General features: G+C 36.3%; 1 pseudogene; it reads right to left on the reverse strand.

Annotated features, from left to right (window-relative positions):
- Positions 1–9,394: 9,394 nt before the first annotated feature.
- On the reverse strand, positions 9,395–13,522 carry LOC101588963 (annotated as a pseudogene).
- Positions 13,523–17,172: the final 3,650 nt, after the last annotated feature.

Consider the following 17,172-nt stretch of genomic DNA (forward strand, 5'->3'; position numbering starts at 1 on the left):
TGTTTTCCTTGTATTTACAATCATCCCTAGCCACCTCACTTCTGCTCACCCTCGTCTTATGCCATGAATTTTGTTATCATTTTTCAAAGTTTATCATGATATGGGTATATCGTTTTCCAGTTCTCTGAGGCTTTCTTCAGTCTAAATTCATGAACATTGGGCAGTCTTCTAACTTTCCTTTCATTTTTTCAAATCTTTCTCCCAAGAAACTTGTGCTAATAATGTACCTGCACTATGTTATTTGTGTCATTTTAATTGACTCGGAAGTCACAGAGGACCAGTAAAGCACCTTTCCATATGTGTTCAGGTGGGTCAAGGAGGGGTGGCCTGGAGTACTACATCTGGTGCATTGCTGCTTTTCCTCAGGCCCTGTTTGCTGCTCTACTTCTTAGCCATCACGAACTAAGCATCTTTGCTTCACCACTTGTTTCCATCATGATCTTTAAGCCTTATACCTGCAAACCATGGAATCAGTCCTCTGAATCTATGAGCCCAGTGCAGCTTCTCCTCCTTTGAGCTGTAAGTTTTGGCTACCTGGGATTGAACTTGGGACCTTGCACTTGCCAGGCAGGTGCTTATGCCACTGAGTGATATCGCTGGCAATATATACATATATTTTAATCAAATAGCCAAAAAGTGAATGAAATGTGACCAGATAAAAACCTACATAATTGTGAATATAGTTTGTTCTCTTCTGTGTTTTCCAAAACCATGTAGCATTTTAAGTAAACAACCAAAAGAAAATTATGAAACACTTGCCTAAGCAATAAAAGTTATTCCTTTACTTACAAATTTCCATAATTCACTAGAGATATTATTATTATCTCTTACTTATTACAATAATCTCTAAATAGTTTCTGTATCTCCAAAATAGCAACTCTCTGATGACCCTCTCCACTGCTATAGAATAATCATCCTTAATTACAAGTTTTCCCATTTTATTCCCCTGTCTAAAATTCTGCTAGGTATCCCTGTATGTAAAAAGTACTTATTACCATGGTTCCTAAAGTTCCTTTGTGCCTCCATTATGTTTTACAAATAATCCTCAGGCAAAGTAAACACTCAGTTGTTTACTAAAGAGTTAGCTTGTCTTGCCCACCTTCTACATATAACTGTATGGCTTGACTTATTCATGTTTCCTAGCTCTTCTCCTTTCCCTCTCTTGATTAGTTAGTCCTTGAAATCCTGCTTTCCTTTTAATTGTGTTATACCTTTTTATTTGTATTTCTTCTTTTGAGTTCTTATACTAGGGAAACTATATGATATTTATACATGATCCTGAGAATCTTCAGAAGATTTTTTAATCTAGCAGTTAATTGGAAAGATTCTCACCCTGACTAACTATATATACTGATACCTTTGAACTAAGCTACTGCACTGCAGATGGTAATTTGTAATAGTACTTTCATGCTTGGAGTGCCTGTCATTCTGGTCTTCTGAATATGGGCTCCTTGTCATGACATGACAGTTGCTGCTATGATGTCTCTCAGGTAGATGGTTGTTCAAAAAGTAGGGGGTGGTGAATGAAAGCAAGAGACAGGAAAAGGAATATTGTGGGACTGTCCTGCTTCAAGGTTGTATATGGTGAGATTTTTGGACTTATGTGTAAACATAAGAAGTATATAATTATTTATGCCTATTTTTAAAATATATTCTAATTTTTAAATGTTTTTATCATATTCTGTAGGGACTTGAAGTTCAACATATCAATACTTGATGAAAAATACCTGTTCCATATTATGCCTAAGATGTTTGATATGCAGACAGATAGTGAGGTTAAGCTTAACAGCCTAGGTTGTATGGTAATAACAATAAGCTTGTCTTCTGGATGGTTAACAACCTAAGTTTGCAGACCAAAATTAGAGAAAAAAGAGGGCTGCAAGGAAAGCCAACATTTTGGCCCTAGCCTTCCAAGGTTAATCAAGACTCAGGACATATGAGAACTTGTACTGTAACGTCATGTAACTCAGTAGTGTCCCAAATTTTCTGATCAAGGAGATTATGGGGCCAAAGAGGAAAGTGATCGATGATGTAGAGTGTGCCTAAGGAGAGTCACATGGAGAGAAAACACTCTCTCAGGATTTCACAGAGAGCACATTGGCCAAGCAATGACCGTGACTCATTCACATGGCTGACACTGACAAAGGATCTACAATCTGAGGTACAGTATCTCAGGATAAATCCTGAAGGTATTTCACTGACCTGATCAGACCCAAAAGCTACAACTCTTGTTGCATAGGTCCTGCTGTACCTTGGTCTTAACCATCCAGCAGAAAAGTATAAAAACGAAATATAAGAAGTAAAGCCATGGTGTTATTTTGAGCTGTAGGAGACTCAGGTCAACAATTTCTGACATTGCCAGTCAAGTGGAGGACCCAATACTATTATAGGCTACTGGACTCTTTTAGAATATTTTGCTGAGTTAACACACCTATAATATTCAAATAACGGAACTTAAAAAAAAGGGTATATAGATGAATGTCCATTTTGTATCTGTGTATTCAAAGTGGTTAGGATAGATATATAGTTACATTGTCTTAATGAATAGAGTGATTTGTTCTAGTGGTGTTTGTAAATAGGATATCATGTCCTCATCTTGTACAGCAATTAACCACTAGGATGAATGTATGCATTGTGTTAATTATTGAAACTGTCCTACCAATTTGATTTGAAACTGTCTCATTGCTATTTGTTTATCAATAAAGTTATGGGAAAAATAAATAAAGAGTTAGCTTAAAAAATCTTAAAGTAGTATTCTTTATGGTGCTCCATTATAGTGCTACATGTTTTTCCAGTTACTTAAAGTTGTCTTAGGGCACTCTCACAAATTTTCTGTCATGTCCTAGCATTTCATGGTGCACAATTTGGGTACTGTAGTATTGTGGTCTACTCTCTTCCTACCATGGTTAGTATGTGTCTTATTTAAAGCAAGATTCCCTTAGCCCCTATCCCGTTCACATACTTTATTGAAATGCAATTCCTAGACACCATGGAGAAATCTTCACCAGTGGGTTCATTAATTCTGTTCCTCTGCCTGCACTATCTTTTGTAGTCACTTTTTAGGATAATATTTACATCATCATTAAATTTGCTTTCAGTATCTCTTCCTTGATTAATATTGTCACTGTCACTTTGTCTTTGCTAAATAAGAGTTGTCTTTTCATTGTTTGTACTACATCTTGTAGAGCCTTCTAGCCTAGTAACTAAGTTATTTTATTCAAATTATTCCTTTATGAATTTTATTCTCACCTAGGCTGTAAGCCCCTTGCTCAAGGCCCAAAATCAAAACTTAACAAATATGTGATAAATAAGGGGATTTATCCTATGTAGTGCCATATGATGAATCTGCTAGAAATTCAGAGAAAAATAATTTACAGCTCTGATTTTAAATTTTGGCATTTCCATTAAGAATTACTGAAAATTTCTTTGGCTTAATGATCTCAGAGACTGTTTATAATTAATGTATTTCAGTATTTTAATTATTGCTTTCTCAAGTGATTATAAACTTCACTCCCTTTCCAGCAAATCTTATTTAAAAATTAGTTTCTGATCAGAAGTTTTCCATCTTACAGGGCAAGTTCATCTTTACTCAGGCTGAAATTATACAAATTACAAAGAGAACTTTGTAATCTTCAGAAAACTTTTCATTTAATATTCTGTTGATTATTTCCATATTTTAAAACATTTACCGATCACATAGTTTAGCATATATAAAATATGTCTGTGACATAATTACTGTGTTAATTTTGTAGTGTGATTGGAAGTGTCAACTTTCCAAAGAGCAGATTAAATCTTTTCCTTTGCCAGAGTATTGCACTGTAGAAGAAAATGTCTTGCATATGCCCCAGTGAAGCACTTTTCCCTTATACTGATGGCCTAGAAATGAGATCTTACCACTAGTATGAGAGGTGTCTAACTAGACATAAGAGCTTAGTCTCTTTCCTTATGGATACTGAGTTTTCTCAATAATGCTTTTCAATTTAGTAAGTAATTCAATTGTCACTTCAGAGTTTCTTCTGACCAAAGCTCTCTAGAGAGTCTTTGCTTCCCAAAGCTACTGACTTTTATAGCATAGAATATGAATTACCAATAATTCGTCTCATATTTAATAACAGTAGTACTTTTACCCTGTGTGCTTTAAAATGTTTTTTTCAGTAGTACTAACAGCACCCTTGTGAAGGATAGATGTTTCAGCTATTATATCTATTTGAGAAAAGAGATATTCTTGCTTTAGTGTTCAATTAAGCTTACAGAGTCAGTAGGGCAGTAAGGCATGGAATTCCCATGCTGACAACTAGATTTTTTTTCTCTAAACTTGCATGCATATGGAGGATATTGTACGTGTATCAAAGGAGGAGGAAGAGAAGTGGGAAATATAGCTATGTATTTCCTGTATGAAAATTGTTCTATTTGCTAATATAATCTTTATTGAAATAGCTTTATGGCTGCAAAGAAGAAGAAACTTATATTTGAATGCCATCTCTGTGCTGATCACTGTGTTACATGTTTTACAGGAATATCCTGTTAGACCAAGCAATACAGTAAGGAAGTTAGCACTATTTTCATTTTACAAGAAAGAATACATTGTCCGCTAAAAGTCATGTAACCATGTAACTAACAATATCACATTTGGGGGCCGGCCAAATAGCTTAGTGGATTAAAGTGCCTGCAAGCAGGCGCAGGGGCTGGGGGTTTGATCCCCGGGCCTGCTGTGCCAGCCCCACCCCCAGGGCACTCTGAGACAGCGATGGAGACAGGGCCTGTGGCATGCACCTGTAATCCCAGCTCTTGAGAGGCTGTAAACAGTCGGATCACTATGAGCCTGATCTAGTAGTGACGCCCTGAACACCCTGTAGACCCTTCCCTAAAACATTAAAAAAAACCAGACAACAACAACAACAAAAAAACCCAACAATGTCACATTTGGATCTCACACAGAATGCTGAATCCTACACTCTCTCCAACTGTAAATAAGTCATTTTGGATATTATTATATCTAAAAATTGTGAAGTATGTGTGTATGTGTTGTATGAGTGTTAAGAAAAATGACATAGCAAACTGTAAAACTCTGCTATTAACTATAGAATTTTAAAAATAATGGCTAAAGTACTTTAGTGCACTGCACAAGTGAGGAGAAAAATCTTAATTTTTCCCTCAGCCAGACTATACCTCAGACAGGATTCTCACTGAAAATGGGCACTTAGCCTTCTTTTTCTGAGAAAACTGACTTTAGACATTAGTCAACAGTATAGTTTTACCTTTTACCTTTGCAATGTATGTACACCTTCATAGATTCTTAGTGTTTTTGAAATTAGGAATTACTTTCTAGAGATTGGGAACTGTCTAATCTCAGGGAATTAGAGCACCTATGTCACAGTCTCTGGGGAGAGTAGGAACCTGACCACCCCAATGCTTAGAAGTCCTCCAGCTCTACCTTTCTGAGGAACTGGGAATCCAAACTTGCTTTAGTTCTCAGTGCTGTCCACAGTATAAAAACAGCATCAATTTTGGTTTGCCCATCTTGAAAAGCTAACTACTTCTTTCTTCAGCACAGCAATTACAATTGGTGTAATTTTTGAGAAATTTACCTATGGATGAAAGCTCATATTAAGTGAATAATTTCATGTGCTTTGTGTCTGCTAAAGATGCTTGTAATCAAATTATATTTCTGTTTTCATGAAAATGATATTCAATAGCTCTAAATACCATTTGAGTAAATTGCTTGTATTTGTCTACTGTTGATTTAAAATGGTCACTCTCTGCTGAGATGATGCTTAACCTGTTTAGAATCACTCAAAATTACTTTATTGTAATTCTCTCTCTCTTTCTTGCCTTCCTTCCTTCATTTACTTTTCTTGTTTCTTTTCTCTCCACTGTCATTTTAATCCCTCTAACCTTTTCATCACAGCAGTACATTCATTTTGGCTGGTTTCTGTGATGGATGATGCCTGTTAGAAAACCTTATGTGAATCTATCATTACATATCCATGGCCATCCTTTAAAAATAATACAGGCCATTTAAAGTTCTAATTACGGAACTGAAAGTAAAGTAAAACTTTAAATAATTCTAACATAGACCCCATGTTTATTTCTTAGTGAAGAGACTTTCTAGGTTTAAATAGAAATATTATGAAAATAAGGAAAGAGGTTTTGGTTTTGGGTTTTTTATTTTTTATTTTATTTTATTTTTTTTTGGTATTTAAGACAGGGTATACAGGGTGTACAGCATCTCCCCGTGTAGCTTGGATTTGCAGTGATACTCCTGTTTACAGCCTCCCAAGTGCTGGGACTACAGGAGTGTGCCACTTGCCCAGTCTTAATTGTCATCTCAGCATGCCCCAGGGCAGTGCAGGTAGGGCAGGCCTGGGGATCAAACTCCCAGCCCCTGCATCTGTTCAAGCAGGCACTTTAATCCACTGAGCTATTTGGCCGGCCCTAGGGAAGAGTTTTTTAAATCACATTTTGAAAAGCAGTATTTTAGAGAATGTGCTTGATCTTAGTCAATATTACATTTTTTTACTGACTCATACACAGCTGTTACAATATTGAATATTAAAATTAATATACTTCACTATAAAATGTGTGTCAGTTGAGGCTTTTAAGCTCCAAATGAAAATTCACTGTTTATAAAGTATTTAATATGAATATTATGAAGTGGCTCATTCTAAGATTCACACACATTTTATTAGTTGTATTAGTGTTACAATGTGGCAGGGTATGGTTATACATTGAAAATTCATCTGCCTTTTTATGTTTATACATTTTCCCATACAAAAGAATACTTCTCTTTGCTTCATTTCTTTCCAACATCCCAAGTTTGCTGTTATTTCATATTATGCTAAATGTTTTGCCAAAATCGAATCCAGAACCCCACCATACCCCTTTAGTAGTGAGGCAATACATTTAAGAGTCATAGTCCAAAGGTTGACTGTAGAATACACTCTCTCCAGCCCACTATATTTCCTCTTTTGCTATTGGAACATCATTAAATGGAAATTCAGCCATCTGACATTCCTTCTCAATAATTTCCCATTCATCTCAAAATACACCCAAAATTTATTCAAGGCTCCACGCGATCTACAGTCTACCTGCTTCCCATCATGCATGAGTTTGCTAGTGCCTCCCAAGACAGTGCCACAGAGAACAGGGTAAACAGCGGGAATATGAACTCAAGGCGTCTGCTGGGCCAGTTTCTTCCAAAGCCTTTCCTTGGCTTATGGGTGACTGTTTTCTCTGTGTCTTCACATGGTTTTTCCCAGTCCCTGTTGTATGCAAATTGCTTCTGGTAATAGCATCAGGCACACTAACAACCTCATTTTACCTTAAATAACTTCTAACCATTATTGCCAAAACTGTCACATTTTAAAGTATATTGAAAGTGTGGCCAGTGAGGTAGCTCAGCGGTCTAAAGTGCCTGCTTAGGCAAGCTTAGGCAACCACAGAGACCATACTTGGATCTCGGTACCACAAGCTGCACCAGCCCTGTCCACAGGCAGGCTGAGCTTGCCACAAAACGAACAAACAAAAAGTACTGAAAGTGAGAATTTCAACAGATAAATTTAAGAGGGTGGCCGAAATGCAGCCCTTAAACAGCTCCCTCCTAAACTCCCTCTGCCACTGTCCCTGGTCTCTGGCCAGAGTGCAATTCTTGTTCCTGAGAAATGCCACATTGTGGCTTTTGCTGATTCTTGTTGTGCCTACAGTCGTGTAGCCTAAACTTTCAGTCCTTTGCACATTTAGACTTTTGCTTAATCCAGAAATGCCTTTCCAGATATCCTATGTGAAGTAAACTCCTTAGTGAACACAAACTTTCTCATTACCTTTGTTTTTCTTTACAACACTGACCACTGCCAGATACACTGTTGTGCATGTGTGGCCTACTCTTTTTGTTCTGTCATCTAGACTGTAGCACGTATTTTGCAAGACCAATGATGCTTCCTATGAATGTGCTTTCTCTACGGCAGATGATTCACACACTTGTGATTCCTTCTCTTGTGCACTGAGTCCCACCTAAGAAATCAGAAAGAGGGAAAGGGCGAGTCTTAGGTGGGAATTAAACTACGTAGACTTTTCAAATCAAGTTTTATGGTGGCTAAGACTACTTCATTCACACAACTATTCACCGAGTCACACACCCATCCCTCAGACATTGCAGAAGCCCACAATGTAAAGGAAGAGGAGTTTATTCTGGTTTGTGTTTTTTAAAAGATTCAGTGAATCTTGCTGATTGCAAGATGGAGATGGCAAGGTGGAGGGGCCTGGCCAGGAAGAGCTGGTCAATTCCTGGTAGTGATACAGCCAAGAGACCAGGCGAGCCAGAGAGGAAGTTGTATTCTTCCGCGTCACGCCCCCGACGCTGGCTGCCTCCACCTAGGCCCCAGGAGACACAGAATAGACTGGACAATTGTACTGCTGATTTCTGTTGGTCTATTGAAAAAAGCAGTTAAAGCTCAAATGTTTCTTCTTCTCCTTTTTAATTTCTTATAATTTTAAAAAAACTTTCCACCAATTTTTCATGTTTATATCTGGCATTCTAAACAACTAATTTGAAAATAACGCTGTGCCATGCAACAACCTTTGTTTAATTTCTATTATTTTGTTTAGTGAAATTCTGTACCATTTCTAATTTTTTTCTTTTACCATTTTGTATTCTCTTTATTAATTTATTTATTTTTAACTAAAAAAAAACCCTTGAACTTATTGAAAGCAGGGATAACATTACTCAGGAAGACAGAATGTAGAAAAGTCTTAGGAAAGGGACAATAAAACAACTTGAACACAGTCTTCTGGCAAGACTGAATTCCTAATACAAAACATAACCAAGGGCTATACAAAAGAAGGTTGTGTTCCCACAAGCCTGGGATGGGACTGCTTGATCTCAAAATGTTGGAACACAGTACATGATTCTGTGGGGAAGAGAGGCTGCGGAAGCACAAAGGTCGCACTGCTGACTTGACCTACCAGACCTTGCCCTGGGTATAGGTTAAACATGTGGAATGGGGTCATCAGACAAGTTACACTTGTCCTCTGCATGATTTCATTCCATGAAAGGCAGCTGGCAGACTCAGCAAGGACCACTGGATTACAGAGTTACTCTGTGATTGGTCATGCACAACCCTAGACCACTTTAACCCCACAATTCCTTAATCTAAATTCTCATTAACTAGAGAGGTAGAGGTGCAGACCTGGAAGCTGCCTCCTCGCAATTTTTTTTCTTGAATAAACAGGAATACACACAAAATGCTGTTCCACGGAGCAGGCTGACAAGAACTGGGGGGCAGAGAAGGTGAAAGGTCCTAGGAGTCCCTTTAGTAAGCCCACCTCCCCCTGCACCGCAGAGGGGAGAGGGGAGACAAGCAAGTTCCAACCCAATCCAGCGTGCCCTGCTGTCTTCTCATTTGTGGGTCTGTATGGTGCTGCAGATTTGAACGAGATGTTTGAAGAGCTTCTTAATGTTTCCTGAGGCCTCTGAGTCCAGTTGTGCAATATCGATCCTCCGCAAGTCACTGGCCTATAGCTGCATGCTCCCGCCACCTCCCACTGGCACAGGGAGGGAAATTTCTTTGCTGTCAGCAAGAGGGCTGCCATTGACGGAAATGTGGTAAATCTGCTCTCTGGCTGCTGGAGTCAAACTAGGGTATCATGGCAGGAGTTGGTTTCACCATAGACCACTCCAACCGGCCTACGGCTGGGGTCACAAGGTCATCATAGCAAAGGCCTTTTGCCCTTTCCTTGTATGGACACAACCATTTACTGAGTCACATGCCCATCCCTCAGACATTGCAGAAGCCCACAATGTAAAGGAAGAGTTTATTTTGGTTTGTGTTTTTTGGACTGGTTTCTCTTCTTAGATGGTGGACACCTTATGACTCTTGTAGTTTGGGGATTCTGAGGTTTATTTTCCTCTTCTTCCTCCATTATCATTTCATCCACTTGTACTAACTTCCATTTTTTGGCAGATTTCAGTGGGACCTGAATAGCTTCTGCTGTTAGTTTGTTTATGTCTGTGATATCCAGTTGGGCTGTTGGTGCCTCTTCCAGGGCCTGTTTGTGGCCTCCAATGACAAAGTATTGGAGCCAGTTCATGTCATGCAGTGTGTTGGGGAGCTGCAGGGTCTCGATGTTGTACAGGTTATCCACCTCCATCGGAGGTTCTGCCTGTCTGACTCAATTTTCTTGATCTGCACTTGCACTTCTCAGTCAGATTGTTAAGAAACGGTGCGAGCTTCTGACTCCACGGTCTTGGCTGCCCAACTGCTGTGCTTTCTAGAAGGAGCCATGGTGCTCAAGTGGAGGCTACAGATCTCACAGGAAGGGCCGAGAAAAACATCACTATGTAGCCTTTGTATTCTCTTTAAAAAAATAAAAAATAAAGTTAAAAAGCAGTGAGAGATAGACCTTAATAATCCAGCCAAGGGCTGGCCAGATTGCTCAGCAAATGAAAGTGCCTGTTTAGGCAGAGCGCAGCTGCCAGGGTTCAATCTCAGCCTGTTGTGCTGGCCCTGCCCCTGGGGCATGCTGAGATTGTGACTGAGACTGGGCGTGGTGATGTGCAGCTGTAATCCCAGCGCTTGGGAGGCTGAGAACAGGATAATCACTATGAGTCCGATCTATGTAGTGAGACCATGAGGACCCTGTACTAAATGCATGAAATAATAATAATAATAATAATAATAATAATAATTCATAATAATAATCCAGTTATCTTCCAAAGGTCCTGCTTCCGAGTGCATGAGAGTGTTGGGGGACCTTCCTGCCATAAAACATAACTAGGCATAATCATACCTTTTAAGATTTGGAAATCTCTTCAGTCTTTTTTTTTTTTAATGAGAGCTACCATCCCCAGAGCAGCTGCATATTCTTCTAGCAGTATGTCACTTTGCTATAGGAAATGCGCACTTATTTGGGATGGACGATAAATAATTACTACTTTTTAAAACAAAGATTCAGAAAATATCTCTTTAACAAAAAGTGATATCAAAATCTTTTGAAAATGTGTGGTCACATATAGGTTTTACTCTGTGATTTATTGAATGTCCAGAAATTATAAAATATAGCGAAATTTTGAAGCCAAGTTGCTAATAATTAAAGCCTGGCACTTTTAACAAAGATTGATTGATTTAATTACTACAGAACAGGGAATTTTATGCAGTTCATAAAAGTTAGGGTATGGAATAGCAGATTTTTAATGAAATCATCATCTCTTCTCAAAAATACTTCCTAGTTGGGCACATTTTTTCTCAGCTCTGTCAAGTGGGCTTGAGAACTCAGTGTTATATAAGTGTGAAGTGAAATGAAGCAGGCACACAAATGTAAATGCTATATGGTTTCTTTCTAAGAAAAATCCAAAGTGTAAGTATAGAACAAAGTGAAAGACAGATGTAAGGAAACAGGGAGATGGATCTGTTGGAAATGGGAAGGGGACCAAGGCACGGGGAGATGTAGGGAAGAAGAGGGCAAGGAAGGGGCATTAGAAAGCATTGAGACATCATGAGCAGTAGACCCTCGCTGTTTCACTGTTCATCTTTCATTGAATCGCTGTTTTGCAGGTTTTGGAAAAATATTAACCTAAATAATTTATTGTCGCGCGCGGCCTTGCCAGCAAGGAAGACGTGACCACTGGTTGTGTCTGAGCAGCTTTTACTGCCCTGTTACATCAGCCTTCTTCCTCCTCGAGGCCCCTGCTCTTAGCTTATAAGTCTCAGGGCTTCCAATCATGGGGCGCCACGTGTGTACTGTCCATTGGTCCAGGTACATGGAAGCAATGCATAAGCCCAAGCCTTGGCCTTTTATGGAGTTGTTGATTACCAGGAGCGCTCACCCCCTGAGGGGGTGGAAGGCGGAAACCGGCGCCATCCTAGGGCGCAGCTACACGCAGCTCCCTACAATTTATCTCGGAATTTTCCGCTATATCACGGATTTTACACTACCATACAGTATATGTATGTTAAGAATACGTAGGTTTATGAGTTTAGAAAATGGTTAAGAACATTAGAAGAGTTTTTGCAGTTGGGGGAAGATTTATAAGAGTGTGGGAAGGGTTCATAAAGCCTTAAAATAGATATAAATGCTGAAGTAAATCTAACATCGCCACGACACTGACTTTCACTTTTCGCCGGGCTGTCTGGAACGTAACCTCCGTGGTGCGTGAGGGACGACCACCCTGCGTGTACCGAAAGCCCACAGTGGACGTTTTCATTGTATATTGCAAATGTGTGCTAATAAAAGCATTTTAATTTGTGACTGATATTGTCAAATTATGAAATGTATTTTTCTCATTTCAGAATGTGATTTTCTTTGTTTTATAATTTATTTTTTTACGTTTTATTTATTTATCTTTCCCCATAATTTTATCAAGAAACAAACAGCAATGAGACAGTTTCAAACCAAATTGATGGGACAGTTACAATAGTTAACACATTGCATACATTCTTCCTAGAGGTTAATTGCTGTACAAGATGTGGACATGCTATCCTATTTACAGACACCATTAGAACAAATCCCTCCATTCATTAAGAGAGTGTAACTATATATCTATCCTAACCATTTTGAATACACAGATACAAAATAAACATTCATCTATATAACCCTTTTTTTGTTTAGTTCCGTTATTTGAATATCATAGATGTGTTAACTCAGCAAAATATTCTAAAAGAGTCCAGTAGCCCATAATAGGATTGGGTCTTCCGCTTCACTGGCAATATCAGAATTTGTTGACCTGATGTACATTTTAGTAGAAAAATATAATTGCTGACTGATAAGATTTTCAGTATGCATTTTAAAACTTCATTCTAGGTTTGGTAAAACATAAGAAGCAAACAACAAAATAGAGATCCATAAAGGTAGGAGTTTCTGAGTATTCTGAGTTAGACAGGAAGACTGTATATGTAATTAAATTTATCAGAATAAAAAATAGTTTGGAAATTTCAAAGTGAATTGTACCAGAGAAAAATTGCCTGAGCAGTGTGGTGAAATAAACCAGGATGATAAAGTTTTAGGGATGATAAAGTTGTTTCACTATATATAAATGTTTTCAGGTTTTAAATAAAAGAACAAATTTAAGAAAAAAAGATTGTCTCAGCCTTCTTCTTAATGGATGAATTGTTCCAGCTTCTCAAGCTAGGAGTTTGTGACTAAAATTAGTACATTTGATGTGTAGCACCTTTACTTTCCCAAGGTAAAGATTTTTCACTTTTCAAACTCCTAAACTAATTCTCCATGTTTTATCCTTAAGACAAAACCAAATGAACAAACAAAAAAATAGAACTATTGCTCTGTTCTTGGTCTATTATGTATATTACAATATAAATTATATCATTTAATTCAAAATGATTGAATAATTTTAGTGCATTTACTGATATGGGCAATAATCACCACAATCAATTTTTGAACATTTTCATCACCTAAAAAATGAGCTTTTTGATTGTGTTTTAACACCATTGTATTTACAGGCTTCTTGTCCTAAAAGGCTGCTGAAGAAGGATGCTTTACGAATCCTCGGCATGTGCTCTCTTTCTGACATTTACGCTCTGATCTCCCAAGAAAATTCACAATGGAAACAAGAGCAAAAATTAAAACTAGCTCTGCGTCATGACTTAGATATCACAGCATGGCTGAAACATGAGTCTGCGTTCTTGAGCAGTTTGAAAATTAGTCTATTCATGTGAACTTCAAGAATATTTATTTTTTGCATCTAATTAAATGTAAAATATACTTCATTTTCAATTCCAGTGAGTAATTCATTCTGCAGTTTTCATAGAACTTGAAGCTAAAGAAACATCAGGCTATTTTCATCAAAATTTAGTGATGTCCTTACTGAACCACGAGCATTTTCAATCTCAGAGAAAGAACCAAAGTGGTTGTCATACCAAGATCAAGAAACACCTACATCCTTTTAGCTACAGGAGTGTAAATATACCGTACCTACTTCATACCCCTATAGAAATTGTGAGAGTTAATATTACTTTCTTTTATATTTCTTTCAACCATTTCTAGAAATAAGGTTATATCAAAGATTACTTTAGATTACTTTTCTCATTTTTATTCTAAGTGTTTGTTAAAAATACTTTTTATTTTTCAGAGTAAAAATTAGAATAAAAATTGAAAAATTTGTAAGTGAGGCATAATTTTATTTACTAAATTAATATGAATTTCATAGTATTTGTTGAAATACATAATGTTATCTTCCAACCAGATATTCATATTACCAGGTATATGCATGTAAAATAGGAAGAAAGAAAAAAAGAAATGTATATAAAATTAAGAAGAGAAAAAGTACAAACAATTGAAAAAGGGAAATTAAACAAATTAAAGTATTAACTGCTTCTTCCCAGCAGAAATGCACACAGTACATTTGTCCAAACCATCCTACTTAAATACCTAGTTAAATCTCTTTTCCCCACTCCCTCTTTTGTCCTTTTCCTTACCTCAGTAACTCTTTCCTTTTAAATAAGCTCACTCCCTTTTTCCAGTATCTATTATGCCTTTCTGATTCCATTTTTCTCTTACAGGTTCACACACTAAGGAGACAATATGATGTTTGCCCATGTGTGTCTGATTTATTTCATTTAAGATTATGTTCTTTAGTTACATCCGTTTACTGACAAAAGACTCCAATTTAATCCTATTTTTATAGCTGAATAATACTCCATTGTGTAAAAATACTACATCTTCTTTATCCATTCCTTATTCGATGAACATCTGGGTTGATTCCAAAATTTAGCTATGACAAATTGCACTGCTATAATCATGGCTGCACATATATTTCCGTGGTATGAAGTTCTCAGTTCTTCTGGAAAAATGCCCAGGAGGGCGATAGTGGGCTTGAATGGGATCCCTAATCTTAATTTTTAAAGGAATCTCCACATTGATTTACATAGTGGTTATGCCAGTGTGCACTACCACCAACAATGCAGAATTTTATTCATTTTCTTTTCAATGAAACTTTTGAAATGCACTACAGAAAATTTAACTAGGAAAAATTACTTAACAATGAAGTAATTTCTTCACCTTCAGCAATAAGCTGTTTCTATAGAATTAGCCATTGTGAATCATATTTTAATACCTTAAGGGCAAAACTGATTAAATGTGTCTTTGAATGAATATACAGTAACTAGAGAAAGTTTAAAGACTTTCATTTAAAAGAGTTTCCTAAATATTCTTAATCACAGAAGCCTTTATTTAAATAGTATCTATTAACTTAATATGGAAGATATTTTGGGAAGAATTTCCAAATTTTTCTATTGCATTGCCTTTACATAAATTAGCAGATTATGTGCTGTTTTATATGATTATTTTTGTGTTAAGCTATAATCATAATATATATTTTTAAAAACTGAAATAAAGGCTCAAAATAAAGACATTTTTGTTGTTTTGTGTCCTAAATAGAAATGGCTCAATTGTTTTCAAAAAGGTTTCACTATTTACAATATACTCAAGTGCATTTTTTTCTTGAACATGTGACTGTATTTATTCCATCATAGTTTAAATCTTTACTAACATGAATGGGGAGAAATTTCATTAAATTTATTTTATAATTAAAAAAAAACTACATAATTCACACACACACCCATTACACATCCATATAATTATAGTCAACTTGAAGACTATTGTAACATCTGTCTGTTTGTTTTTACTTTTGTTTAACATATGCTAATCTTTGATCTATTAAACAAAAGAAACAGAACCATATTGCTTCTTTTTTGTATTCTTCCGAATAAATTTTATTTTATTTTATTTTCTTCCATTCTAATACATTTTAAAGTCATTCTTCAATGTTAAAAATTATTCAACTGAAAAGCCTCTTTTATGTTGATATTAACAGTTTTCCAGTGATTGCCCAAAACAAACATTAATGTCAAATATTTAGAAAAAACCCAAAATATATTTAATTTTTATGTTTTCATAGAGACTAACCTATAACTCAGTTTTGAACTTGTGAAGTCACAGAAAGGCTGTTGACAAGTCATCTTCATACTCAGACTTTCTATTATGAAAGGAAATTCCATCCTTAACATGACTTGGCTTCACCCACTCTGTGCTTGAAATAATTTTAAATTTCAGTTACCAAAGAGAAAATATGATTAGTTCTGGAAAGATATGACAGCCAGTAAATATAACATTACCCATCCCTTTCTTCACATAATTTGTTCATATTGAGTTTCCCATAAAAACTCCCGCCTGTGAGAAGTCAGATTAGCAGAAAAGAATACAAGAAAATGATGTGCTAACTCCTGCAGTCTTACACATGGGTACAGTACTGCCCTCTTACTGAGCCTGTCTGCTTTCCATACTCTGAGCACATTCACAGACCCTGGGATTTCTCCATCACTGCTCATCTCCCTAAAGGGTTAAAATATAAATATATATTGTACATAATCTTTAATAATACACTGTACATAATATTATAAATTATAATGATCTACATAATACATTATATAATATATAATTTATAACCTCAAGATGGTTAAATCAGAGTCAGTGGCTGATTTCTAAATAGCTGAAGTAATTCCAGTAGAGATTTGATGCACAGATGTCAACTTTTAATAGTTTTTGTTAAATATCTTAAAAAGAAGCAAATTTTATTCAGGGTAAAAATTCTGTATTCAAGTGTATGATAATTTGGTTTGTACCCTCCTTTGTTTTCTCATTGTTTAATCTTCCACAGTCAACTTTATTTTAAATCTGCTAGTACAATTTTGTTCCTAAAAGTATGTGCTTGATCATTGGGTGATATTTCTTAGTTTAAAACACATATTTCTATGCAATTTTAAATAAGAATTTTAATAGTACAAGATAATTACTATTGGTTTCAATTTTCATAAAATACTTGTTTTTATATTTTTGTCTTAATTTATTCCTGAAGTGTTGCTGTTTTTTACTCTTGCTTTCTTTTCAGTTTTAATTAGTTAACTTTTGCAATTTTTCATTATTTCTTACTTAAATACAACTTTTTAAAGAAATAGTATGATTGGCCTTATGCTTTCAAATCCAAGCCATACCATTTATTTATTTAATTATTAAACTTGACTTTCATTTTTAATTTTTTTTTTGTAAATTTTTATTTTATTGTGTGTGTGTGTATGTATGTGTGTGTGTGTGTGTCCAGCTCAGCCCACCAGGGGGCGGGGCTGGCTGTCATGTGGTGCTGGGTGATTGAACCGTGGTCCCTGT

Source organism: Octodon degus, unplaced genomic scaffold, assembly GCF_000260255.1.
Source record: "Octodon degus isolate 3935 unplaced genomic scaffold, OctDeg1.0 scaffold00022, whole genome shotgun sequence".
Taxonomy (NCBI): Eukaryota; Metazoa; Chordata; class Mammalia; order Rodentia; family Octodontidae; genus Octodon; species Octodon degus.